This window comes from Tupaia chinensis, unplaced genomic scaffold (genome assembly GCF_000334495.1).
Source record: "Tupaia chinensis unplaced genomic scaffold, TupChi_1.0 Scaffold000081_1, whole genome shotgun sequence".
Taxonomy (NCBI): Eukaryota; Metazoa; Chordata; class Mammalia; order Scandentia; family Tupaiidae; genus Tupaia; species Tupaia belangeri.
Genome location: NW_006159542.1, coordinates 5,593,185 through 5,620,514, shown reverse-complemented (window position 1 = coordinate 5,620,514; position 27,330 = coordinate 5,593,185). Strand labels below are relative to the sequence as shown.

The 27,330-nt window shown below is 49.0% G+C and overlaps 1 protein-coding gene across 1 annotated transcript in view; it reads left to right on the top strand.

The window, feature by feature from the left end:
* The window catches only part of WHRN (whirlin), a gene marked incomplete in the record, with an annotated part of 108,332 nt that overhangs the window by 1,165 nt on the left and 79,837 nt on the right, over positions 1 to 27,330 (top strand).

Sequence of the window (27,330 nt, the reverse complement as noted above, 5' to 3'; positions counted from 1 at the left end):
GGAAAGAGTTTGGGGCAGAGGACTGCAGCTCCTTCAGTAGCTTCATGCTGTGTGTCCTCGGCCAAATCACTTGACCTTTCTGGGCTCCATTTTTCTTCACTCTTAAACAGGAACATCTAGTGGAGGGAGCAAATAGGTGTCAGGCCCTGGGGATATAGGGGTCCACAGAACAGACCAGGACCTTGCCTTGGTGCAGCCTAGAGGCGGGTGCAGAAGATGGTGTCAAATACGCGGATGTGGGACTCCAAAGTGTGTAAAGTGCTGTGCATTCCAACAAGCATCAAAGGAGACCGAGGGGCTGCTTGTCCGTGGTTAGTAGTCAATGGACTGCCTCCGCTGTGATTGTTATTCTCATTATTCTGTAGGTTTTTGCCTCTGAAAGAAAGTTTTGTTAGCGCTTACGTGGCCTGGGGAGGATGGTCTGGCATCCTCAGAGCCCTGGCCTGACCTGACCATGCTGTTTGTGGACCAGGCTGTGTATCCTGGAATAAGCCACTTGTCCTGTCTGAACCTCTGCTTTTCCACTTGGAAAATGGGGCCGCTGGTGCAGATAAGTGGTCCTTAACTCTGTCTGGATGCGAACCTCCTGTCTAAATGTCAAAAGTAAATCCCCCAGCCCTCAGGAGAGTATTTGTACTTGGTGTGTTAATTGAGAAAATAACCTTGTGACAACAGCTTCTAGAGATTTAATCACACCGTACCGTTTAAGGGCGCGTTTGTTCGCTAATCTCACGGCCTAGGGCTATTGAAAACCAGTTGGAATAGGTGGTGGGTTGCCTAAGGTGGATTCAAGGAGCCCTTGTGTGTGTTCCCCGCCCCCCACCCCAAGACCCACCTTGTATGTGAAGAGGTTTTTTTGGGAAAAAAAAAAAGAGTTTAGGGTAAAAGGAGCATCTGCTCTCTGCTTCTGCAGAGCAGTGCTACCCGAGGTGTAGCTGTGACCCCATACCCCCAGTGCACCTGCGTCCTGGGCCTCCACAGCGCGGGTGTTTTGAACTGGCTGCTGGGAAACTCCCAGGGGGCAGAGGTCCAGGGCTACTTCCTGTGGCCAGGTGAGTCGAGCTGACTCCCTTGCTGTGTCTCTGGGACACCACCATCTGTCTCTGACCTTGGCCTCGCTCATTTGCTTGCCAGTCCATTGACACCTTTGGGGAGGCCCCTGAGGCTTTTGAAACTTTGTAGTTTCTTGGAAATAAAAAAAAAAAAAGTCAATTGGTTTATCTTGTGGGGGGGAGGAGGCACAGTGGACACAGCTACTCGGGGTTTCCACGCAACAGTTCTGTCTCTCCCCCCGCATCCATCTTTCCCTTTTATCTAACATTCCACATATTTATAACGAAATAGTCCATTAACCTGGGCCCCAAAAGGTCTGGAATGCCCAGATGATAAATTTATGCTCTAAAGATATTTGATCCAAATGGTTATTTATAAATGTGGATTCCATTTTAGTGGCAATTTTAAAAAGAGTCGAGTAACTTAATCATCACAAGGTGATAGACTTTGGAAAGACCTTCTGTTAACCTGGTCATTAAAAACACAGACTCTCCCTTCAGTCTGCACCCCAGACTCAGCCATGTCAGGAAGGTCGAGCTGCTTGGCTCTGAGCTTCAGCTTACCAGCAGGACTTCCCTCCCGGTCCCCATATTTCTTTCATCGCCCTCCACCTCTCCTGTCGGAACCTCCCTGGACTACACAGCGCCGGTGAGCTGTGACTCAGTGTGGCACCAGGACTTAGCTCGTTTGTTTAGTCTGGTTGCTTCCAGAGTAAGACCCGAGCTCTCCACGGTGTAGTTTTGGGAGCCTGAGAGTGAGTACTCGCTGGTGAAGAGGCGTGGAGAAGGGCAGAACCGTCCTTGAAGCCAAGGCGCCTATGGCTCAGGAGTGTGTGTGAGCTAAACAGCCTCTTCAGCCCTGACTGTCATTCTTCATGTGTTTATTTGTTTTTGGAGGTGGGCTCTAACGCAGATAGAGCTCCCACTTCCTGCCTTGGCTAACACCAGATACAGATGTGTAACTTGATGGGGAGGAACCCCTTTAGACCTTCCAGAAACGACAGGCAAAATGAATGCTGCTTTGTGTCACATTAACTCCAGGGGGAAATTTAAAACGGAGGAGGCAGGCGGAACTTAGTCTCTGAGGCCAAGGTGGGGTTGACAGTTTCAGGGACAGTTTTAAAGAACACCTGGAGAGCTACTGACACATTTTTACATAATCAAGATTGTCAAGTGCCTTAACTGCAAGCTCAAAGAGCCCCCGCCCATTTCTCCACTGGAAACGCACTGCCCTTAACCAGGATTTCTTCACATGAGCCTCTCTCTGCAAACTACAGGGCCACAGGGCATCATGTCGGGGTGATTATAGTGGAAGTACATTACTGCTCAGCTGCACTTCTTTCTCATCCAAATTTGACCGGTTTTCTGCTTTTTTCTGTAGAAGATGTCTTTTTAATCTTAAACTCTTTATTTTTCTTCTGCAATAGAAAGGGAAGGGGAACCCTCTGAGCTTTCTGAGAGACTTATTATATACATGTTTGTGTGTGTGTGTGTGTGTGTGTGTAATAAAGAGAAACTTTCATTTAAAAAAACAAATTACATAAGAGTTTATAAATCAGGGACCAGCAGTTAGCCTAATGGTTATGTCCCTGGACTCCCATGTAGTCAACGCAGTTCGAGTCCCGGACCCAGTGGCTTAAACTCACGCCGGGCATGTGTGCGTGCATGCCCAAGACCCCGAGAGGAGAATGGAGGAGAAGGGATTGTGCGTGGCCATCCCCTCTGGAGGGCTCTTTCTCGCTTTCTGTCTCTCTGTCTCCCTCTATCTGTCTGGCGAGCGCACGCGCCCTATAGCAAAAACCTCTCCAAAAAAAAAAAAAGAATTTATGAATCAAAGAAGGTCACAGTTTTTTTTTTTTTTTTTTAAGAGGATTGAGTGGACCAAGTTTTGTGTTTTGTTTTTTGTTTTTTGGTTTTTTTTTTCCACTTCTCTTTCAGAAAATCCAGCATTCATTGTTCGCAGCACAGTTCAATGAGGATTCTGTGGGCTCCCCTCCCTCTCTTGAAGTCCTTTTGCTAAGGTCAGCAGCGACAGGTTCAGAAAAGGCAAGCCATTTACTATTTGCAATTATGTTGAAAACATTTGATTTTTGAAAACTCTATCTTGAATGAACAGGAGCCAAACTCATAATAATAATAAAAAAGTCAACCTTTCAAAGGGTTTCAGTCCAAAACACTTGGTCAACTGGCCAAGGAGTCTGCAGACCCAGGAGGTTGCCTTAGGCTCTACCATGCACGGTGTGACCTTGGGCAAGTCACTGCTGCTCTGTGTTCCAGGATGTATGGGCCTGGGCCCTGTCCAAGGTCCCTTCTAGCTCAGACACACTGTGATGAGCTCAGTTCAGACACAGAAGGCATTTAGGATGTCTAATCTGGTGTTTTCTTGTTCTTTTGGAATTGCTTTCGTATATGGCAGCGTAGAAAGTTGGCTAGGGATTGGAAGATGAAGCTCTTGGCACTGTTTGGTAGCATCCTACTAAATCTGGAAATTGGTAAGTTTCACACTGTCCTGACAAGAACTCGACCGCTATCTCTTGACCCACGAACACCAACCCTGGTGCTATTCCAGAGTAAATGAGAAAACAGCAATAGGATTCTGGCGCACTCAGCACTGTCCTGGGTGCCGTTCAAATCAAATTGACTTACCCGCTTGCTTTCCGAGTCCCCTGGTTGTGTGGGTAGCAGAACACAGGCGCGCCAGGTGCCATTAGGATGTGTGTGTGTGTGAGAGCGTTTCATCTCAATAAACGCTAAACGGCTTCATTACAGTCTCAGCATCCCCCCAGGAGCGTTTTAGAATTTGAAATATTCCAGAAGTTAAAAACAGTTGCTGGTCCTTTCATTTCATGAGAGTCATCGCACCTTCCCTTCCTTTGCATAATAACCCAAGAAGACTCGGTCTGTATTCATACGGATATTATATTTGGTCCGGCAAGTTCCAAGCGATACGCTTGTCATTTTCCCATTGTACAGGGCGGGCCGCCGATGTTACAAATGATTACCACTGACGGCTTTGTATCGGCAATGCAGCTTCTCCCGCTGGTGTCATTTGTGTATTCTAATTGGGAAGGCAGGGGTAGGCAGGCACGGGCTTTCCTCTGAGCTTACCTTCACCCCTGGGTCCTGTGAGTGCTGTCAGCAATAACATGTGCACAACTTACTCTCAATAAACTGTATTTGAGTAGATTTCTGCTTGCTGCACATCCAGGATGTGATGAGTGAGCGTGGAGAGGGCCCTTTCTTCCATGTCATCTTGGATATCAAGCTGATACTTAAGGTTTTAGCAAATGAACATGCCTGGAAAAGGACAAAATCCTCCTTCGACTGCTTATTTACTGTTCAAATCGAGGAAGTATTTTGTAGGGTGGGAGAGAATGCCTTTTCTTGTTGAAGATTCAATATTTTTCTTGAAAAATGCTTGCCTCCTGTCTTGAGACAGGACACGAACGAGAGAAACCCCAATCCTAGCTTCTTGTTTTTCTGTCATTTCCCTCTGCTGACAAACCCAGAGTTGCTTATTACCTGCCATAGAGTCATCATTTGATGGAGCTGCAAAGATAAGTACGATCCTTTAACCCCTGACCAATTGGGTGTTGTGCCTGTGGTTCCTCCCCACCTCCACCTGCCGTCAGCCCGGTGCACGGGCCAAATGCACCTGTCAAGAGCACGCAGCCCCTCACGCGTGCACCTGTCTGCTCATGCTCGAAGCACATGGACGTCTCCTTAGCGTCCTAATCCCCCCTCCATCCTGCACAGGGCTTTGCACTGAAGCAGACATGCGCTAGGGATTAGGCTTCAACTGGCTTTCTGGTGAGGTTCTTTTATGACCTAGACGGGCAGCCTTTTGTCTCCACTACTCGGGAACCCCCAGACTAGTCCCCAGTCAGGACCAGAGAATCTGATTAGAAGGAATAATATTAAATGGCTGGAGGCTGAAATACAAATCTTTCAAAATGGATTCTTTCCCCTTTTTAAAAAACTCCCAATCAAACCTCTGATATTAACTCTGAGCTCAAGCAGACTTCTAATCGTGCCCCAGGGTAGAGGTGCTTTTTCAAGATTCCCATGCTCCGACATTTCCCTCTTTACATCCTGGCAGGTGGAAGGGGTTCGAAGAGGAGGCTCTAACTCTTTCTGGGTTCTCTGTCTGTGCATTCCTGGCGTCAGCTGTGAGATGCAGCACCCCGGGGCCCGTGCACTTGTGGTCTGTTTTATTTTGTGCCTTAAACTTTATTCATTTATGTCTCCCGTGAGTGTGTGAGCGTGAGAGACAGTTCCCCAGCAGGGTCTCGATGTCATGATCTCCTCTAGTGCGGCCAGCCCTGGATCCCGGGCATGCGTGAGCCTGCAGTACTCAGGGAGGGCTCTGAGGACGAACTCAGGATTTTCCTGTGTGGGCCGCTTTGGGTCATGTTTCACTGTCAAACCACCGTCTGGTCCCTGGCTTTTTGTGGCTGTTTTTTTTTTATTTATTTTTTTTTTTTAAAGACTTTTTATGTTTTAGATTCACAGCAACTTTGTGCAGAAGTGCAGAGACGTCCCATGTACCCCTGCCCCACCGAGGTGTGGTGGCCCCCTTTGCCAACAGCTCCCATCAGAGTGGTACGTTTGTTCTCAGCGACCCTCCTCTCATCTCATGCTCGCCGAGAGTCCACGGTTTCCATCACACTTGGTTTTTTTTTTTTTTTTTTTTGAGAGGTTTTCACTGTAGGGCGCATGTACTCGCCAGAATGACAGAGAGAGACAGAGAGATAGAAAGCGAGAAATCACCCCCCAGGGGTATGGCCACGCCGCAATCCCTTCTCCTCCATTCTCCTCTTGGGATCTTGGGCACGCACGCACACGCCCCTGGCGTGAGTTTAAGCCGCCGGGTCCGGGACTTGAACCACGGTCCACTATGTGGGAGTCCAATGACATAGCCACTACGCTAACTGCTGGTCCCACACACTTGTGTTTTAACTGTGCTTTGCTGAAAGCCTGTTGGGAAAGGAGGAGGCTGTGGCTAGTGTGTACCTACTGTGTGCCAGGTGCTTCACCTCTCCTGCTTCACTTAATCTTCCCCAGAGGAGGCAAGGAGGGTCAACCTAGAGGTGGTGAAATTAATAAGCCTGTGGTCACCATTGGGATTAGAATCCAAGTGGCCTAGGGACCAGCAGTTGGCGAAATGGCTATGTCGCTGGACTCCCATGTAGGCGACCATAATTCGAGTCCTGGACCCAGTGGCTTAAACTCACACCGGGTGCATGCACGCGTGCCCAAGATCCCAAGAGGACAATGGAGAAGAAGGGATTGTGGCGTGGCCATCCCCCCTGGGGGAGGGGGGTGATTTCTCACATTCTGTCTCTCTTTCTCTCTCTGTCTTTCTGGCAAGTGCATGTACCCTATAGCAAAAACCTCTCCCCCCCACAAAAAAAGAATCCAGTGGCCTCCATGTGTGGAAGGCAGTGAAGCCCGAGGGTTATGCAGCCAGCCTTCTGGAAGACAAGCAGAAGAGCAGACAGCCTCCTGGAAGACCAGCCAGTGCCTCTCCTTGAATGCAAGCATGTGTTACAGTCTCATCTGGCATCTGGGGCCTTTGAGGAACCACCCAGAGACTTTGTTTTACTAAGTGGGAAGTCTGAGACCTACCATCAAGTGACCCACACCCATCCCATCGTCCCCACATCCGTGAAACAGTGCTAACCGTGCCATAAGCCTGTGGCTGGTACTTGGAAGTCAGGGATGCATAGGACACAGCTCTTGTCCTTGAGCAGTCATGGGAGGGAACAGATCCACTCATGGCCACAGGTCACCATGAGTTGTAAGTGCCACGACTTCCTCATGTCTTCACATCCCGGCCATACTCTCCAAAGCAGCACCTCCAAGCCCCGTGCCCAGCCCCTTGCCCGGCTTGAAGTTCCTTCAGCACACTTGGCTCTACTGAAGGGTGTTTCTTTCCATTTGTTTATCATCTGCCTCCCCCAAGTAAGTTCTATAAGGACTGAGATTCAATCTGCCTTTGCTGTCATGGACCCCAGCTCTGGGCACACAGTAGGTACTTTAATAAATGAATGGATCATCATCAAATAAGTGGGATGATCTTGCTCCTCTTTCCACTCTGCTGAGTGGAGGGCCCCTTGGTTGTCGGTATGTGGCAGCGTGGTGGGTGCTGACTGGAGAAGTTGAGGGAAGCCACGGGCTCGGGCATGTGCTGTACCACAGAGCAGGCTGTGCAGCCCTGAGCAGTTACACAACCCCCCGAACCTCGGTCTTGTAGACTGCTAAATAGGCACAACCTCCTCCCACCTGCCCCCTCTTGGGGATGGCTATGAGGTTCAAATGAGTTACCAGGTCTGAAAACACAAAACCTTCTTCAACTGTTTTGGTGAAAGACCTTTTAAAAAAATGTGCTCTGGGAGGCCAGTGGGTGGCATGGTGGTTGAGGTGCTAGACTCCCATATGGTCAACCATGGTTCAAGTCCTGGATCTGGTGGCTTGCTTTCTCACTCTCCCTTTCTCTTTGTCTGTCTCTCTGGTCAAAATAGAAGAATAATGATAATAAATAAAATTAAAAATAAATAAATCTTTATTTTTTAAAAAAATGTGCTCTAGGCAAGGCTGGGCAGTAGCTTTGCCCTTCCTCTGCAGCCCACATTCACCCTCCAGGACCCCCCCCACTGCCCCCCGCTAGTTAATTTGTCACTTTGCTCTTAATTTGAAAACCCCATTCCCAGAAGTGGGTTATTTCAGTAGCCTGATTGTGTCTGTGATTCCAAAATAGCATCATTTATGCATTCCGAAGCAATCAATGAACCCATTTTGGGTGAGATATATCTTCTGGCTTTGTGTTTTAGAGAAATAAAGGAAGGAAGGAAGGAAGGAAGGAAGGAAGGAAGGAATTCAGGTTTCAAAAAGCCCCAACGACGCTTCAGATGAAGACAAGCCCCCAGTAATCACACATATATTGAAAAGCTGCTTTATTCTCTTCGGAGAATGCATAAATGGATTTATTTTTTCCTCCTTTTCCAGCCTGACACCTTTGCCTCCTTCCCCTTGGAGAATTGGTGTTCCTTCTGCTAAATTGGCGGTGGCTTTGCTTCGGCTGGCAGCCGGTTCCCTAGTTATTTTTCCGCTCTACCTGAGTTCCATAATATCAGCCTCCCTCGGCTGAATGCGAAGCAGGTACAGCAGCCTTCCATAAACAGGTCCCAGATGTCTTCTTTCCTGGTTTCTAAAGCCGCAGACTGCAGAGAGGAACCTAGGAAAGTGACATCGAAAGGGTGTGACTTAAACCCAGGCATCGGGGTCTTAGAAGAAATGATTCACAAATGTTAGTTTGCTCAAGAGTGAACAACTTTCCTAGACAAGTTTTTTGTTTGTTTGTTTGTTTCCAATTTGTCAGGGGATGGTGCACTAGCCAGAAAGAGGGAGAGGAAGCAAACACACCCTAGGGGATGTGGTCAGGCTATAGCCTCTTCTCCTCCATTTCCTGTGGTTACACATGCACATGTGCCCCTTGCATTTTTCAGGCTGCCAGAGTTGGGATTCAAACACATTGGCCATGTGGGATCTGGCTCCCGTAGTCACTAGGCTACGGGCTAGCCCATCCCTAAGGAAGTCTTCATCACGCTAAGATTCAGGAAGCACTACCTGCCTTTAGGTTCCCCCCCGAACCCAACATTTACCCACTTAAAGACGTGAGGGACCAGCAGATGGCATACTGGTTACATCGCTGGTCTCCCACATAGTTGACTGCCGTTTGAGTCCCAGACCTGGTAACTTAACGCTCACAAAGGGTGCATGTGTGTGCATGCCCCAAATCCCAAGAGGAGAGTGGAGGAGAGGGGATTTCAACGGAGCCATCTCCCCCAGGGGTGATTTCTTGCTTTCTATTTCTCTGGCAAATGCACACGCCTTGTGACAAAAATCTCTCTAAAAAGAGAAAAAAAAAAAAAAAGACTGGGGCAGAGAAGTGGACCTACCCTGTCCTCATCTTTAGCTATTTTGGAGCAAGATTCCAGATGTGCGGGACCAGATGGTACACTGGAAATCCAAGAAGGTGGGTCTGCTCCTAAGAGGGGAAAGGTGGAGTCTGGAGTTGGACCACATTCATCTGACCGTGCTGCTGGGCTGTGTCCTGGGTCCCTCGCCTCTCTGTGACTCAGGTGTCCCCACCATTACACTGGCCATTGTCCTCCCAAAAGGTCGCTATCATCTTTGCACATCGGAAGTTTGAAAAATACGGCTGTGGAAATCCCACTGCAAGCATTGTGATGGAAAATGATATCGACTGCATTCGCTTGGCTTTGAAAAGCCTTCTGTTGTCCCTGTTCAGAGTTTTGTTTTTTCTTTTTCTTTTTTTTTTTTTCTTTTTTTGGTCATTAGAGCAAAATATCAGGACTCGGGGTCTGCGTGATCCATCGTAGCTGTTTGAATTACAGAATCATTTGCTAAGTGTTGTCAATATTCCCACGTAGACAGAGTTTATTTCAAAATGTAATTGCTCCTATCTGGCCTTTGGCACCTGTATTTTCACTCTACAGCAGTAAAAAGCCCAGTGGTGAATAGAACTGTGTGTCCCCACCTGCCTTCCGATTTTCTATGATGCCTTAAAAAAATGTGGGCAAGCAAATAGGACAGATGCAGGCGTAGAGGCTCAGAGTGGGACAGCATTGTCCTTTGGATCAGCTGCCTCCCTAACCTTGGTCCCCACCTCCTTCCCTGATGGGCTCCCCTGAGACCCGGATGAGGCGGGAGATGGGGTGGCTGTTTCCAGAGCCATTAAAGCAATTAATGCAGTGAGAGTGAGGGTTTGTTAACATGGGCTTCTGCACTTATTAAAAGAAGCCCCATGTCATTTATCTGAACCTCATCTAAGATGCTGTGTTAAGCTGCATTAAGAGGTTCCTGATAAAAAGAAGAGAAAAGAAAGGAAAGGAAAAAAAAAAAAAAAAAGGAAGTGGTCCAGTTTTCGAAAGCTAACCTCCCATGTAGTTAGGGGGCTTCCTCTCAATAGTGGGGAAGGGTCTTCCTTCTGGCGGTTCCACCCTCCTGGATCCAGATGGAGGCGGGGCAACCTTGGTGTGTCTGGACCCAACGTGACCTTTGCCTTGTCTTCACGTTGCTCCTTCTGCCTCCCTCACCTTTCTCTTTGGGGAGCCCCAGCCCCAGCCCTTTCCCAGATTTTCCCCAACTCTCTGGAGCCCTCATCCTCCTCCAAGAGTCCTTATGACAGTAAGATTTTAAGTCTGCTGTGAAGATCAGCGTGCAGAGATCACCCTCAAATGCCTCCTTCTGTCCCCTCAGATGTCTGTATCTCCCATCCCCTAGCTTTACCTGGGTACAGGACCTGTGCCTACCGTGGGTGTTTCTGTTTATTGCTCATTCACGCATCGCGCTCCTCCGCGGTGTGAAGAATAACCTTTCTTTGCCCTGGAAGGCCTGGCTCATCTCCAGCCTTTGATGGCGCCTTCTCTTACCTCTCAACAGTGGACATATCCCAAGTGAGGAACCTCGGCCAGCTCTTCTTTTCCGGTCTCCCCTTGGAGGAGCGCTCCAGCCCTCTTGAGGTCAGACTTCTGGAACTCCGGACTTCCAGGTCTGACTACTGCCCTGCACGTCTCGGACCACACTGCTCCCTGCATGCACCACTGCAGAACTGTGGTGGTGGCCTGGCCGCTCTGCTGGTGTCTGAGCATGCCATGCCCAGCCTGGAGCCCAGTGCTGCAGCCGGGAACCTAGAGGCCAGAGGCCGAGCGTTCCAGCTGCCTGTGCCTCCGTTTCACCTGCAAACAGTCTCTTCTTCAGCTACTCCTCAGAAGAGTTCATACTTGGTCACACAAGCAATATACTCCCCCCCAAAAAGGCTCTGATTCTACCCATGGTTCCTGATAGGCCCAGCCTGGGTGCACTGTCCCTAGTAGCCCGCACCCCTTTCCCCATCCCTGGGGACCTTCTCTCCTACCCCAATTCTTTCAGTGTGTCAGTTTCTTTTCCTTCAGACACAGATAACACAGTGCTTGGTGTCTGACAATAACCTTTGAGTGGAGGACTTGCATTGAGCTGGTCTCCTGCTTGATGTGAGGAGGTTTCAATAAGGTTTGAAAAAAAATGGAATTAAAGTCCAAGTTTATTTTAGTGTAAGAAATCCAAAATCCATGCACAGTGTTTTCATAATACATATTTTCCATGAACTTTCTGAAGACAACCCACTCCCGCATGTTGTAAACTTACTCAACTCTCATAGCAACCATAGGAACCCCAAGGAAGGTACCCCTCTTCTCTCTTCATTTTGCAGAACTACAGAACTTGTCGCTCGCCTGTTGTCACAAAGACAGAAAGTGAGAGAGCCAGAATGTAAACCTAGGTTTTGTTTGAGGGCTCGTGTCTCGGGGAGCTGAGGAGGGTGACACCTACAATGCTTGAGCCTTACCCCAGAAGCCAGACTCTGGCTTTCCAAGCTTGGCTCTGTGACTTTGTGGCTAGTTGTGGGGGCTTTCAGTGAGCTTCTTAACCTCCCTGATTCTCAGCTTCCTCTTCAGTACAAGTGTGAGGGAAATACTAGTAAAAAGCTGGCGAGCTGCTCACTTCTCTGTTCAGGTTCGTCGTCTGGTGTATTGATATTAAAGCTCTGGGTGCGCCTATTGGTCTGAACATTTGATGATCACCCAGACTGCTGTTGGGTTCCGTATTCCATTTTTTTTGTTGTTGTTTTTAAGAGAGATTTTTGCTATAGGGTACATGTGCTCACCAGAGACACAGAGACAGAAAAAGTGAGAAACTACCCCCTAGAGGGGATGGCCATGCTGCAGTCCCATTCCCTCCATTCTCCTTCTAGGATTTGGGGCACACAAAAGTGCCCAGCATGAGTTTCAAACCACTGAGTCTGGAACTCAAAACAGCAGTCAACCATGTGGGAGTCCAGGGCCTTCACCACTACACCACCTGCTGGCCCCAGGATCCGTATTCCTATCAGATGATGTTGCCCCGGCACCACCTGTAAGGCAGGTAATACACACGAGATGATCACAGTATTTAGTTCAGAAAGTTCATGAAAAAACTGCGCATGGATTGTACATTTTTGCACCAACTAAAGTCCTACTTTGGTTCCATTTCTCCATGAAGTCTTCAAAGTTCTTTGCGCACTAAGGTCACCACTTTGAGAACCTGTGGGCCGTGGCAAGCTCTGCTAGGTCCCACGTGCGTCTGCCACGGACTCCTCAGCACTCTCGCAGGAGGGGAACAGGCTTGAGAGGAGAGGACCAGCCATAAATACACAGGCATGGAAATGGCAGGATGAAGATTTGAACCCAGGTCTTTCTGTCTCCAAAGCGCATGCTCATCCTACGGTTCTTGGCTGCTGCTAACAGAGAAGCCAGGTGTCCAGCCTCACACTGACAAGAGCAGTTCCATGAATGGCTCTCTCCCTGACTGTTTTCTTTATGGAAATGGCTTTGTAGCCATTAGATGGGAAAACCATGAGGAACCGGAAAAGCCAGACCGTGAACTCCTTCCCTTTCCTGGGCAAGCTCTGTGCATTGCATTGATGAGACTCGAGGGACAGGGACGGCACTGGGCGTTTGTTCCTTTTTATTATCCCCTTCCCCTCTCCGTGACCTCTCCCAACACGCGCTGAAGGTCCGTGTTCTGTATGTTGTGGAAATCCCTAGTAGATAGCTGTGACCTTAGTTCCACCCCGTTAGTAGAAGCTGGTAACTCGTGAAGTGACCTCATGGAAGGGGGGGCTCGGGATGGGTCTGCACCACAGTGAGAGTGGGATCAGAAAGCCTGGTCTCTCCTGGGCCTCGTGTAAAAGGCTGGTGGCCATTGACCCTGTCACTAACCGGACAAGGGCCATTTTGTATGGTTCGGGGAAATGTAAGGAATAGAAGAATTTGCCTACTCTGACTGTAAAGGAAGCGTGTGAGTATGTCTGTTTTTCTTTTATTTGCCCGAGCGTGTGTGTACTTGCCAGAGACAGACAGACAGAAAGGGAGAGGGAGAAAGCACCTTCCCCCATGGGAAATGGTCACACTGCCATCCCTTCTCCTCTAACTCTCCATCCTTTTGGGATTCGGAGTGTGCAGACACGTGCCCAGCATGTTTTTCAAGCCACTGGATCTAAGATGTAAATCATGGCTGTCCTAACCACTAGGCTTCAGAGCCGGCCCATCTTTTCTTTAATGACCTAAATATATATGGGCTCAATTTTTTAAAATGGGAAAGCCCAGGAAAACACAGAAGAAGAAACCAAAAATCATTGACAATCCCACCCATCCACCTACCCAGAGGTCGTCACTCGTGACCGATTCCTGCCTGTCTTCCCAGTACCCCGGTGCTTCTGTGTGTGGGTTCTTGCTGGGAATTCTGCACGAAACCGCCATTCTGACCGGAGTTCTCCAGGCTGCTTCTCCACCAAGCGATGTGCCATGACTGTTTGCCCACGTTGAGAAATGTTTCCAGAACACGACTTTTAATGATTGCCTTTTGCATCATAGCTAGGAGGTACCCGATGTATTTAACTAATTTCTTGTTGGATGGTTTGTTTTTTAAAATATTATCCATATTGCTGCTTTAGGCATCCTTGCACATGCATCTTGAAGCATAGTGCAAATAATTCCTTGGGCTGTCTTTCTAGAGGAGGCATTGGCTTAGGGGAGAGGCATAATTTTAAGGTTTTTGACAACTGTTACCAAACTGCTCTTGGGACTTTGTTTTTATTTTTTATTTTATAGTCCCCTCCTACCAACATTAGCAGAATATGAAATTACTCATTTTTCTGCCCACTATGTTAATGCTGAATTTTTAAAAAATATTTTTAGAGATTTTTACTGTAGAGCATGTACGCTTGCTGGACAGACAGAAAGAAAGTGAGAAATCATCCCCCAAAGGGGATGGCCGTGCCCCAATTCCTTCTCCTCCATTCTCTTCTCGGGATTTTGGGCACGCACGCACACGTACCCAGCACGAGTCCCAAGCCGCCAGATTTAGGACTTGCACTATGGCCAAGTATATGGGAGTCCAATGACATAACCATTACACCATCTGCTGGTCCCCGAAAGTCAAACTTCTTAAAAGCTGGTCCTCGCACACCCGTTGGTCGCAGTTGCTGCAGCGAACAGGCTGCACGGAACCTTCCAGGCACAGCTGTTGTTCCTTCTTTGTCACCTTGGGAGTGAGGCTGTGAAAGCTCCTATGCCCTTTTTTAGGAGTGTATTAGTTTATTTGAACCTGCAGATGGTGCAATGGTTACGTTGCGACTGCGATTTGAGTCCCAGACCCAGCGACTTAAAACTCATGCCAGTAGTGTGTGTGTGTGTGTGTGTGTGTGTATGTGTGTGTGTATGTGCATGTGTGTGTATGTGCATGTGTGTGTATGTGTGTGTGTGCATGTGTGTGTGTGTGTGTGTGTGTGTGTGTGTATGCCCAAAATCCCTAGAAGAGAATGGAATGGAAGAGAAGGGATTGCAATGTGGCCATCCCCCTAGGGGGTGATTTCTCACTTTCTGTCTTTCTGGCAAGTGCACGTGCCCTATAGCAAAAGCCTATCTCTCAAAATAAAAAGAAGTTAATTAGTTTATTTACTTCATAAGAGAGAGAGAGAAGACAGGTACCCTCAACAGGGTCTCACACTGTGATTTGCCACCAGCCCTCCCAGCCAGCCAGGATCTCTGGTGCATGTGTGACCAGCGTGTACCGAGACACCGGGAAACTGAACTCCAACTTTCCCTATGGCTTCCAGTGTTGTAGAGCTGCTCCACTGCACGGGGCCTCCTGTGCCCACAGAATCACAAGGTTGGGTTGGCCCCATAGCCTAATGGTTAAGAGAAGCCAGATTCCACATGACTGACTGTCCTGATGGCTTGAAAAACATGCCTGTCATATGTACCCGTGTGCCCCAAATCCTGACATGGTGGAGAAATGGAGGAGAGATTGTGGCACGACCACGCTCCATTGGAGGGTGTTTTTTCCCTGCTTCTTTCTCTGTGCAGGATCCAGATCCCTCCTGTTTTCCCCCTTCTTTCTTCTTCTATTTTCTTTTTCTGGTGAATGCACACACCCTCTAGCAGCTTGAAAACAACAAACAGGGGCCAGCAGGTGGCACAGTGGTTATGGTCCTGGGCTCCCACATGACTGACTGCTGTTCAAGTCCTGGACCTGGTGGCCAGAAAATCATGCCAGACACGTGTGCACTCATGCCCAAATTCTCAGGAGGAGAAGGGAGGAGAAGGAATCCCATGTGGCCATCCCCTCTGGAGGGGGTGATTTCTCAATTTCCCTCTCGCTGTCTCTTTCTGTCTCTGGCAAGTGCACATACCTTATATAAAAAAAAACTGAAAAACAAAAATCAAGAGATTATATTTTGATGTCATCGGATCTATGAATCTTTTTCTTTGTGATATCTTCCGAATAGGTTTTTAGAAGTAGTTGATTCATGGGGCCGGCAAGTGGCATGGTGGTTAAAGGCACTGGACTCCCACATGGCCAACCACGGTTCAAGTCTCGGACCTGGTGGCTTGCTTTCTCACTTCCTCTTTCTCTCTCTCTCTGTCTCACTCTGATCAAACTGGAAAATAATAATGATAATGATAATAAATAAAGTTAAATAAAATAATTCTAAAAAAAAAAAGTAGTTGATTCACTCCCCTCAAATTCAAGATGTTTTCAATCTGAGATTGAATTAAATTGGAAACTCATCCCCTTTCCACCTGAGAACAGCCAGAAAGTTGAGGGACAGGGGTATAAAGAGTCTGGGAGGAGAATAAACTTCATCAATGTGTCTGTTCATGGACCGAGAAAATTATATTGATATAAACCAATATTCCTGGTGGACCTGTGTGCTCTGGCCACCAGTCCTAGACCACGAAACACTCCATTGCAAACCCACTGAGGCTCATCCTGGCTGATTATATTTATGACTCCTCGAGTCTTGTTAGTTCTTCCTTAAATAAAAGAAAAAGAATTAAGAGAGAAAATTTAAAAGAACATTTATAAGCCATTCACTTAAATTACAAAAGACTAAAAGCCAGGCTCCTTGGATAATTGAAGAATTGCATTAAAAAGGAATCAATATCATTCTGGACTCTGCTCTGTTCTTGTCTTCTGAGTTGTTTTGCAAAAAGGTGGTCATGCATCTGTCCTGTTCTTACAAATTTCTTATGGTATTATCCCCAAGGTCAAGAGTTTTTTCCTTTCTTTGCTGGTCCGTGCTTTTTCCTTTGCACACAGCCTTAACTCCTGGAGACATTAAGGAGCAATGATGATGGAGATCTTGGCTTTAAAATGTCAGGTCCCTGTTCCAGCCTCCGGGGTCCCAGAGTTCTCAGGATGGGGGAGCAAAGCTTTCCTTCCACATCTCCACACTGAGTCCCTGGAGAAGGTCAAACTGATAAAGAAGGGTAGAAGAAATAAGGCATTGGTTATTTATTTATTTTTTAATTGAGAGAGTACACATGCGCTTGCCAGAGAGCGACAGAGAGGGAGAAAGCAACCCCTAGTGGGTTGTGGTCATACCACAGTCCCGTCTCCATTTCTCTATCCAATGGGGGTTCAGTGCCCACTGTGTTTTTCAAGCTGCTGGGGTGGAATTTGAACCCAGACTAGCAGTGTAGGATCCAGATCCCTTACCCATTAGGCTGTAGGGCCAGCTCAGTTTTTAAAAATTATTTATTTATTTTTATTGTATTTAGTATTATTATTATTTTTTTATTTTGCAATAGGCCATATATGCTCACTGAGCGAGTCAGAGAAAAAGAGAGAGAGAAAGTGAGAAAGCAAGCTGCCAGGTCTGGGACTCAAACTGCATCTGGCCATGTGGGAATCCAGTGCCTTAACCACCATTCCACCTGCTGGCCCCCAGCCTGGATTTTGTTGTTGTTGTTGTTACAGAGAATTTTGCTATAGGGCACGTGCACTCACCAGAGAGACAGAAAGAGACAGAGAGACAGAAAGTGAGAAATCACCCCCAGGGTGGATGGCCACGCAGCAATCCCTTCTCCTCCATTCTCCTCTCGGGATCTTGGGCATGCACGCACACGCACACCCTTAACATGAGTGTTAAGCCACCCGGTCCAGGACTTGAACCATGGTTTACTACCTGGGAGTCCAGCAACATAACCATTTAGCCATCTGCTAGTCCCCTCAGCCCAGTTTTTGGTTTTTTTTTTTAAGAATTATCTATTTATTTCCATTTGTAATTGTTATTTTCTTTTTTCTTTATTTGACGAGGGAGAGAGAGAGAGGGAAAGGGAAAGTGAGAAAGCAAGCCGCCAGGTCCAGGACTTGAACCGTGGTTGGCCATGTGGGAATCCAGCGCTCTTATCCACCACACCACCTGCTGGCCCCAGCCCAGTTTTTAAAAAAAACTACTTTGTGTGGGACCAGCAGTTAGCATAACGGCTATGTCACTGGACTCCCACGTAGTCCACTGCGGTTTGCGTCCCGGACCCGGTGGCTTAAAACTCACGCCGGGCGCATGTGCGTGCGTGCGTGCCCAGGATCCCAAGAGGAGAATGGAGGAGAAGGGATTGCGGCGTGGCCATCCCCCCTGGGGGGGTGATTTCTCGCTTTCTGTCTCTCTGTCTGGCGAGCGCACGCGCCCTATAGCAAAAACCTCTCCAAAAAAAGAAAAAAAAAAAAACTACTTTGTGAGACTCAGATTAAAGGCAGATTTCAGTATTAATAGCATTAAAGAAAATTATAAAAAGGAAAGAAGAGACCCACCTTGCCAGCCCCCAAGCTGGCATTCCTTGGCCCTCTCCCCGGCCTTCGACCCTGTGTATCCACATGTTGAACCACCTGCTTCCTTGCATGTCTGTTTGACATATGTTGTTGTGTCGTTTCATGATCCTTATGTTGATCTGTGCTTCAAGAAGGGGTCTTTGATGGGCTTTCGGGGATGCTCTGTGGTCCACCTGTGTTCCTGAGGGATGCAGGAGTTCCAGGGAGCAAGGTGTCTCTACAGAGCCAAAGGAAATGGCCCACATCCCCGCATGGTGGCCCCAGGTCCTGGCCCCCAATGGGCACACAGATGGGATGCTGCCGTGAACCCATGGCTTTTTGAGAAATAGTGATTTCTTAATCACACCGCTACCTGGTTATGGCATCATTCCTAAAGAATACATCATAGAAATAATAGCCCTGTAACCTAGTGGTTAGGGAGCTGGATTCCACATGGTGGACTGCAGTTCAAATCCTGGCCCGGCAGCTTGAAAACACACCAGTCATTGTGTGTGCATGTGCACGTGTGATCAAAATCCTCGCAGGGTGGAGGAATTGAGGGCACGGGACTGTGGCATGACCATTCCCTATTGGGGGCGGGAGGTCTTTCTTCCCCTCCCTCTCAGTCTCTGTCTCTCCATTTCTCTCTAATGAGCTCCTGTGTCCTCTGGCAATATATATAAATAAATATTTTGGGGCTTTCATTTAAGGGAGTGTTCCAAATGAGACTTTCACTTAAGGGAGTGTTTCCAAATGGCATGCATTCTTAGGTCAAACTCAGCAGCTGGAAAGCTTTCTGGGGGAGGAGAGGGAGGGAGAGAGGAAGAGAAAGCAGAGTCATTGCCTAAGCATCTGAGAAAAGTATCTTTGCCTCCAACTGCATGGAAGAGGTGTCTAATCCTAGAAGTGTGCTTAGACTGTAGCATTTATTAATCCATCTGGCAGTTTTCAGTTGAGCACCTACCTGTGACTGGTGTGACTTTTTTTTTTTTTTTTTGAGAGAGAGATTTTTGCTGTAAGGTGCTTGTGTTCACGCCAAAATCCCTTCTACCTCATTCTCCTTTTGGGACTTTGGGCATGCATGTACACGTGCCTGGCTTGAGTGTCAAGCCACTTGGTCTGGGACTCAAACTGTGGTCGACTATGTGGGAATCCAGTGCCTTAACCACTATGCCACCTGCTGGCTCTGTGACTGGTGTGATTTAACAACCTTTTTTAAACTCACCATATTTCATTTATTTATTTGTTAATATGTTTATAATTAATACTTCCACTTATGTCAGAATATTTGAGTGACTTCACCTGAAAAGCATATCGTTAAAAAGGCAGAGGATCAGAAATGATATTGGAGATAGAGAGAGAGAAAGGAAAAAAAAAAAAAAGCCTTCGGTAGGAACAGTATTTTACTTTTAAATTGAATTAGGAGCTTCCTAGTAATCAAGGCAAAAGGAGAAACCAGTGGATTATTTCATTCTCCTGGATAAGTCATTGGTAGTTCCCTTGGTGGCCAAGTGCAAGGGGAAGGCATCCTTACATTTTGTCTGCTCTCTCTTGCTTTCTGTGAAGTTGCTTACCATCTCCAATGTTTTCTCCTTACTGGTACATGTGCGGTAAGCTAGAAGAATTCCTTGCCTTCCCAGTCTTACTGAGAGCAGCATGGATGGAAGAGTCACTTGCATCCGTAAACGTGTACTTTCAGGAGAGCGAGCAGCACGTGCAAAGGCCTGGAGTGGAAAGAGCTTGGAGTACTTGATACTGTAAGAAAGCTCAGGTGGCAGGAGCAGGAGATGGGGCTGGCCGGGCATCAGGGCCAGCCAGGCAGGCCTGAGATGCACTGCGTGGAGTTTGCATTTCCATCAGAACAGTGAGGACAGCTTGGGGCAGGAAAGGGACAGGGTCTACATCTATTTGAATAGGACCCTCTGAGTGCTCTGCAGAGACGGTCTTGCAGGGAGAAAGGAGACTGGGAAACGCCGTGGTTAGTGGGCCCTGTAAGAGGTAATTAACACAGATGAAGTGGTGCAGATGGAAGGAGTTCTGAAGACAGTGCTAATTAGGGCTGCGCTTTCCGTGACATTGAAATATGCCACTGGGCAGAGAGGCCACGCCCCTGATTTCTGTCCTCCGTCAAAGCAGGGCTGGATGGGGAGGGTCTTTCCAGTCTGTGTGGCTGGAAAACCCCAGGCACCTGCTCAGGGTTCGCATTTGAGGGGCTCTTAATTGTCTGTAGCCTGTCAGTCCTATATCCCCTTGGCCTGGTGTCACCTGAACCCTCTTGAACAGCCCGTAAAAGGGGGAGAGGGGCGTGAGTTTGGAGAGTTCAGATTTATGTTCCTGCCCTCCCCCTTAACCTCTTCGCAACTTTGCACGAGACCCTTCCCCACCTGGAGTCTCTTTCCTCATCTGTGCAATGGGAGGAATAAAACATGTTCATCAGGGCTAGCAGATGACATAGCAGTTATATCGGTTCAAGTCCTGGAGCTGGTAGCTTGAAACTCAGGCTGGGCATGAGTGCATGTGTGCTCAGGAACTCAGGAAGAGAGACGGGATTGTGGAGTGGACATCTCCCCTGAGGGGGGTGTGATTTTCACTTTCCCTCTCACTGTCTCTGTCCCTCTCTCTCCCCTCAGCAAGCACATGCACCCTAAGGCAAAAAAACCTCTTTAAAAAGTTTTATAAAAAAAAAAATTACAGTCATCATCATGATATTGCAATGACTAATATTACCCACTGTTTGTCAAGCACCTCCTGTGGGTCAGGCCCAGTGCAAGATTCTTTGTGTATGTTACCACATCAGTCCATTTCATAAGCCAGACAACTGAGGCCCAGAGAGGTTAAGGAACTTGTCTAAAGTCTCACAGCCAGGAAAGGGTAGAAGATAGTTTGGGAATGTCTTTCTAGCAAATGTACTTCCCGCTGGAAAATATTTGGGAGCCGGAGAAAAGGCCCACCCTAAGATACCACTAACCAGCCTACCCTTTTCATTCTGGTGCTTTGCAATGTTAGGGCCCAAGATGTAGTCTCAGATGAAGTTGGAGATAGAGCCAGGATTGACCAAACTGAGATTCTAGATCCAGTGGAAAAAAGTATGCAGGGGTGGATCCCTGCATCAGAGCCAGGGCTGCTTTGGGAGAAAACAATTGTCAAGTACCACCCAGCCCCATCCAGGGCAGTCAGGGGGATTCCGGGCGTCTGTAGGCCCAGAGGACGTAGTGCTGCCCCCTATAGGTGATGACAGGAACTACAGCAGGGGAGAAGCATGACCCAGCGGACACCTCGCAAAGAAATGTGGTTGTAGCTGAATAAGTGTGCTGCCCGCCACCTCAGCAATTCTGTTCTAGTCTAGAGAATTAGGTGCACGTGAGCTTCGAGCTGGCATGTGGCAGGACGTTTCGCACAGATGTTTGTGCTGGCAAAGAAACGAGAAATAACCGAAATGGCCATGCACAGGGGAGTGAGAATTCAATGGAGAGCCCCTGCCAGGGAACAGGCAGAGTGCAGAAGAGAGGAGCTTAATGTCCTTGAGCTGGTGAGAGAAGAGCCTCAAAATTCATCTTCAGCTGAGCAAAATGAAAAGGATGTAGCAGACACTGTTTATGTTTACATCAAAATCACATGCCAGTTTTGCATATGTACATACATATGTTTTGCAAATGCGACACCAGCCAGGAAGGACAGCCCAAAACACAGTGGTTGCCGTGGATGGTGGGTTGAGACTTCCACTCTGGGTTCTCTACGAGAATTATACCCAACCTTTTGTGGTTCTTAGCAGGGCCCCAGGCACTAAATGTCTAGTGAAAAATTAGGTCCTCGCAGTCACTCTGTGGAATGACGCCTTTGTCATCCCGTCCTCAGGCCTGAGAGACTTGGGGCCTGACTGCTGCAGTGACTTGTGCAGGTGGGCCGGAGGCAGAGCTCGGATGGCGCTCCCTGCAGCCTGCTTGCAGAGCTGCAGCTCTCAGCCCTCCCTCTGCTTCTCCAACGTCCCTGTGCATCGGAGGTGTGTGAGCCCGTGCTGGTATGGAGAAGCGCTCTGGAACCTAGGTCTGCCTGACCCCAAGTCTCAGGCACTGGTCTTTCTGTGCCCTTTGGCAGGGTTCCTGGGGGCTCTCTGGGATCTAGAAAACTCATGAACTATCTTGTTGGATGAATGAATGAGTGAATGAAAGAGAGGATAAGCAAATGAATGGGAAGAGACAGGGAGAGGTCGCAAACACATGAAATACAGTGTGCCTCAGGGACTAGACTCTAAACACAGGATCCTGAAGCACTCAGAGCTTATAGCATAGATGATGGCAAAACCAGAGAAGAGTGCTGGACACTCTTGGAAGAGAGTCAGCCACAATCTGGGAAGGCTTCCTGGAGGTGGTGGAAAAGGAGCTGGCTCTTGAAGACAGGGCAGATAGCAGGAAGTGTGGATTAAAGGACAGAGGATGTTTTTTCAAAGGAGGGAAGTTGGGAGATGTGGGGGAATGGCTCACGTACCTGTGTCCCTGTGGGATCTCTGGGGCTCGTGTTTGAGAGAAGGAGCTGGCAGAACCAGGAAGGGGATTAGCATGCATTTGGTACTGACTCTGTGCCAGGTGCTATAGGCAGATTGCATTATTTTAGTAATTCTTGTAACAGTTGCTTTTTAATGGGACCAGCAGATGGTGTAGCAGTTATGTTGCTGAACTTCCACATGGCTGACTGCAGTTCAAGTCCCAAATCCGATGGCTTGAAACTCACGCCAGCCACACACACGTGCCCAAGGTCCCAAGAGGAAAAATGGAGGAGAAGGGATTGTGGCATGGCCATCCCCCGGAGGATGATTTCTCACTCTCCCTCTCATTGTCTCTGTCTCCTCTCTCCCAGCAAGGGCACACACCCTAAGGCAAAAACCTCTTTGAAAAAAGTTGCTTTTTAAATTCAGAAAGTCACAGAGTGTCACCCAAGAAGTCAACAGCAGGATCATGGCCCAGTGTGTATAATTTTGTTTTTTTAAGTTTACTTATTTCTTTCTTCCATGAGAGAGAGAGAAAAGAAAGAGCAAGGAGTCCTCCTGCTGCCATCTACCCTCATTTCATCTGGCCTGGATCACAAACGTGCAGGTGCCCGGCATACTCAGGGAGGCCCCAGGACGTGAACTCTGGGCCCTTCCCACATGGGTCCAGTTGCATTACCACTGCGCCCCTGCCTAGCCCCCCAGTATGTCTGAACTCGGAGCCTTAGCTGGCAAGTCGGGGTTGGGAGAAGCTAGCAGGCATCCTCCCTTCCTTTCCAGATCACCGACCTGGGTCTGGACCAACTCTGCTTCCCGAGATTGAGCGTCTCTGTTCCCAAAAAAGAGAAAACCTTGCCCCTTGAGGTCTGTGCCCTGCCATAAGCTGGATGACTCACCATTACTCGTCCTTACTCGGGACTTTTCCGGAATGATTCTTTTTGCACATGCTCCTCAGCACACGTCCTGTGACCTTGTGGCCCACTCCACGCTTGCGCTCGGTGCGTGTTTTCAAACATGGGAGCCCGCTGCATGTGCTGTGTGCTGACACATCCCCAGAGTCCCCGCCCGCCCCCACCTGCACCCGGGGTCCTCTCCAGGTTATTTCTCAGTTCTCTGTGGAACAGAGAATGGTATCAGCCTAGTCTATGATGTTGGGGTTTCAGAGTCGGCTCCAAAGAGCTGAGTGAGGCAGATTTGCCTCCTGAGAGCATTAATCCAAGTAGCAAGTTATTAAGTTTGAAGGCATACACATATAATTTACATTTCCATAATCATAACGCGCTGCCTGAATAGTCACCGGGTGATGGATGGTGTCTCAGCCATGGCATCTGCCAGGACACATCAAGATTTCTCTGTGATCAGAACTGGTGGAATGCAAGCAAGTCCCGGCTTGAGTTTCGCATGGGGACAAGCCCTCTGACGGCTGCCCCAGCTCGCCGTGGCCAGTTCCTGGACTGCAGGTCTTTTAGCCATGGCTCCCTAGCGTTTCTAGGTGGCAGACACTGTGCTAGCTCTCTCTACCTAAAGAGAGTGGAATGGCTATCTTTATTTTGCAAGAGAAAAAACAAATGGACCAGAGAGGTCTCATAACTTGGGTGTGGTGCACAGCAATAGGCAATTTACTCAGGAGGACTGGCTGATTCTGCAGGAGTTTATTTTTAAAATTTTTTTAACTTTATTTCTTCCAAGAGAGGAAGAAAAATAGGCATCGCTAACAGGGTATTCATCACTGCAGTCCACTCCCAGCCTTGGCAAACACAGCCTGGATCATGGGCATGCGTGCACACACAGCGTGAACAAAGAGGCCTTGGTACACAAGCCAGGGACCTTCCCATGTGAATCTAGCCTTGCAGAGCATTCGTGACTGTGACCACCAGGCCTTGGGCTGGCCCTTGGAGGGCTGCCGTAATGAGAGGGGTGTGGTCGACAGTGTAGGTAGAGCCTTGCTTGAAGTGGCATTGACAGAGGTGTTGGGTGTGACCTACCTCCTGCAAGGCACTGCCCTAGAAGCTAAATCCCGCTGGAGGGGCAAACCTCCCCACTCCCCCATCTCAGGCCTCTCCAAGGTCCCCTGCTGCCAGCAATGGTGCTGGCTGAGTTGAGGTGTATGTTCGCCACACCTGAGATGTTCCATCTGCCCTATGGGTGTTTTCTTAAACCCTCTCGGCCCCTCCCCACTGACATGGAGCTTCAGAACCCCCAGGTGCAAGGAGCTGGCTGATGACCCGCAGAGCGCCGGCCAGGGCCATTCTGTGGGCTCACTCCTGCAGCGGGGGGAGACTGAGGAAGGGTGCCCAGACCCAGGGGCCAGGCACCTGGCAGCCCAGTCCTCCAGCCTGCCTGGAGTCGCTCTCTGCAGGTGCCAACGCCCCCGATCACTCTGCTCTCTGTGACCTGTGACTACTGCAAGTAAGTGTAGGCTTTTCTTCTAAATGCAGCCCTGAGCCTGAGAGATGCAGACATTTGGGTGGGGGCAGGACCTTCACAGACACTAGGTTCTACCTGTTCACTGTGGATGGCAAAACTGAGGCCTAGCAAAGGAGAGGAAGTCATCCCAGGTCACCCAGCAAGCCAGGGACACAGCGGGGACATGCCTCTGTCTCCAAGTTGGTCCTGCCGCCTAAGCTGTTCGCCGTGTAGACCCGGCCAGTGGAGGAAAGTGAAGCAAGGCCTGGTGCACCTAGCTGGGGTGGGGGGACCTCCGGATCCCAGATGGCCCTGGCCCAGGGGTCATGGTGGCAGCAGTGTTCTGGCTGTCTGCGACAAAGCATCAACCAGCTTTCTTTAGGAATTAACTCGTGCGTTTAATGATGCCTTTTAAAATAAGCAAGTGGTTGGTTGTAAATGGCGACAAGGAGGCAGTAAGAAGGTCGGGGCCAACGTGATAGACCATGCCCTTCCCCTTCCCACCCGACGCACACATTTCCGAACGTGGAAGGTGAGCTGTTCCTGCGAGATTCTAGTGGCCACTGTGCCAAGACGAGGTTGCGGGAGCCTGCTGAAATGTCGGAGCTGCTGTGTGGGGACCTTGTTTTTCTTTAGTTTTGCCAGAAAAATTAAGAAAGCAGCAGAGAAGGACCCACTGAAAGGTCGCATTTATCCCCAGTCCACATGAGGCATAGCGAATGGCTTAACCATCAGATTTTCTGGCCCCACGTCCTGTGATGGGGAAACTGAGGCACAGAGGAGCAGGGGTTTGCCCACGACTGGCCTCTGGTGTCCTGTACCTTACCTGCCCTTTTCCATCTTGGGTTTGCAGAGTCCCCTTCGTGAAATGTCTGGGCGGGCAGTGTGGGAGACTCTGACCTCCCAGCCTCCCCGGCGCCAGCTCTCCGCGGTGTTCTCATCGAAGGCGTTAACCTCCTCTGTGCTCTCAAGGTTGCCGCTTGCCTATTTATAGAACGGGCCAAGAGGATCCTACTACGGCCTGGCCTGCGATAAAGAATACAAATGATGCTCTCCGCCTTGCTTTCGCTTCTTCCCCACTTTCTGTTTTAACTCCCTGAACGATGCCTGTCTACAGCGTGCTCTCCCTTCTGCAGACCCTGTGGGGACAGAGGGCGTGGGCTCTGCCGTTGGCGGAGCACCTACTGTGCGCAGAGGCTCTGGACTTGGTGCGTTCAGTCTCCTTTAACCCACGCCATCCTGGGTGGTGGGCATTGTCCTTTTCTTCATCCCTCACTTGTGGCCTTGGGAAGGAAAGCTGCCGGCCCTAGGACTCTGGGCTGGGAAGTGGTAGACTTCAGTACTGACTGGAATTCCATCCTGCCCGACTCTACCTCCCTGGATGTTCTTTCCAGCGGTACTCCTCGGTTCCGAACTCTAGCCCAACCATCCAGACCCGCCGAGGCTGCAGGATCACACCAGTGGATCGTGTGGTTTCTTTGGGTCAGTACCTGTCTTTCTACACCATCAGGCCAGTCTTTTCTCAGTACCTGCTGTGTCCCACATGACACCCGGTCTCCCACCAGGCACAAGGCTTGAGGACCTACTGTGTGCTGGGGCCTGGTTTTCTCTTACCAAGCTCAAGTGTTTTAAGGATGTCCCTCTTTATTCCCCGGGACACAGTAGGTTCCTATTCAGCCTGGGTTGCATGAGTGCCGGGGCTTAGTGTCAGGGTGTCCAGGAGGGAGCAGAGAAAGAGGAAGGTCCGTTAAAACAGCATCGGACCATGACCTGTGCCTCGTGGAGGAGGGAGGACATGAGGGGTCGGGGTCGTGGAGGGTGCTATAGCCTCTGCTGATGCTGTTTGTGCCTGGCACCTTCCCCTCTGCTGCGGCACAAGCCCGCTTGGTCTCGGCTTCCTCCATCCTCCATCTTCAACTTAACAGAGATTCAGTTTTTCCTGACCATTCTGTCGAGGGGCTCCCAAGGGACGCTGAAAGAACACCGTAAATCTCACCTTGCTCATCTTCTCGAAAATCTTTTTTAAAAGCAGAATGGTTGGACGGCCGCCATGCCACCATTACCCCTCCACAGGGGCTGACATTTAGCTGTGGAATTGAGGGCCCAGGCGCCTCTCACTCTTCTTCCTCTTCTGGGAGAGGTTCAAATGCCAGACAGTGGCCTCTTGGTGCAGGCCCTGTGGAGGGGGGTAGGAAGCCCAGTGCCTGGCAGTTCCAATAAGCTCAGGGAGCCGGGAGCTGTGTCACCCTTCTCCTTTTAAGACACATGGCTTTTTAAAAATTTTAATTTATTTTATACATTCAATCACTGTACATCACACCATTTTTTTTTCTCATATGGAAAGCATCGTACCCTCGTTGTGGAACGTTTGGAAAATCCTGAGAGACACAATAATAATCGCACATAATCCCACGGCCGGGGAGAAGCTCTGTTGGCATCTCGGCTTGTTACTTCCCGGCTCTGTTTTTTTCCTGTAAAAATCTTCTCTTGATATGACTGAGATCATCCTGATGCACCGGCAGTGATCTGTGGCATTTTGACCCCACTTCACATTGAAACGTATCACATTTCCACAGCCTTCCAAACCCTCTGTAAACAGGACTTTAGCAGCGGCGTGAGACTTGGTCCATGCAGATGCCGGCGTGTGCACACGCTGCCCCCAGGTGCAGAAGGCGGTAGGCACGTAGCGCG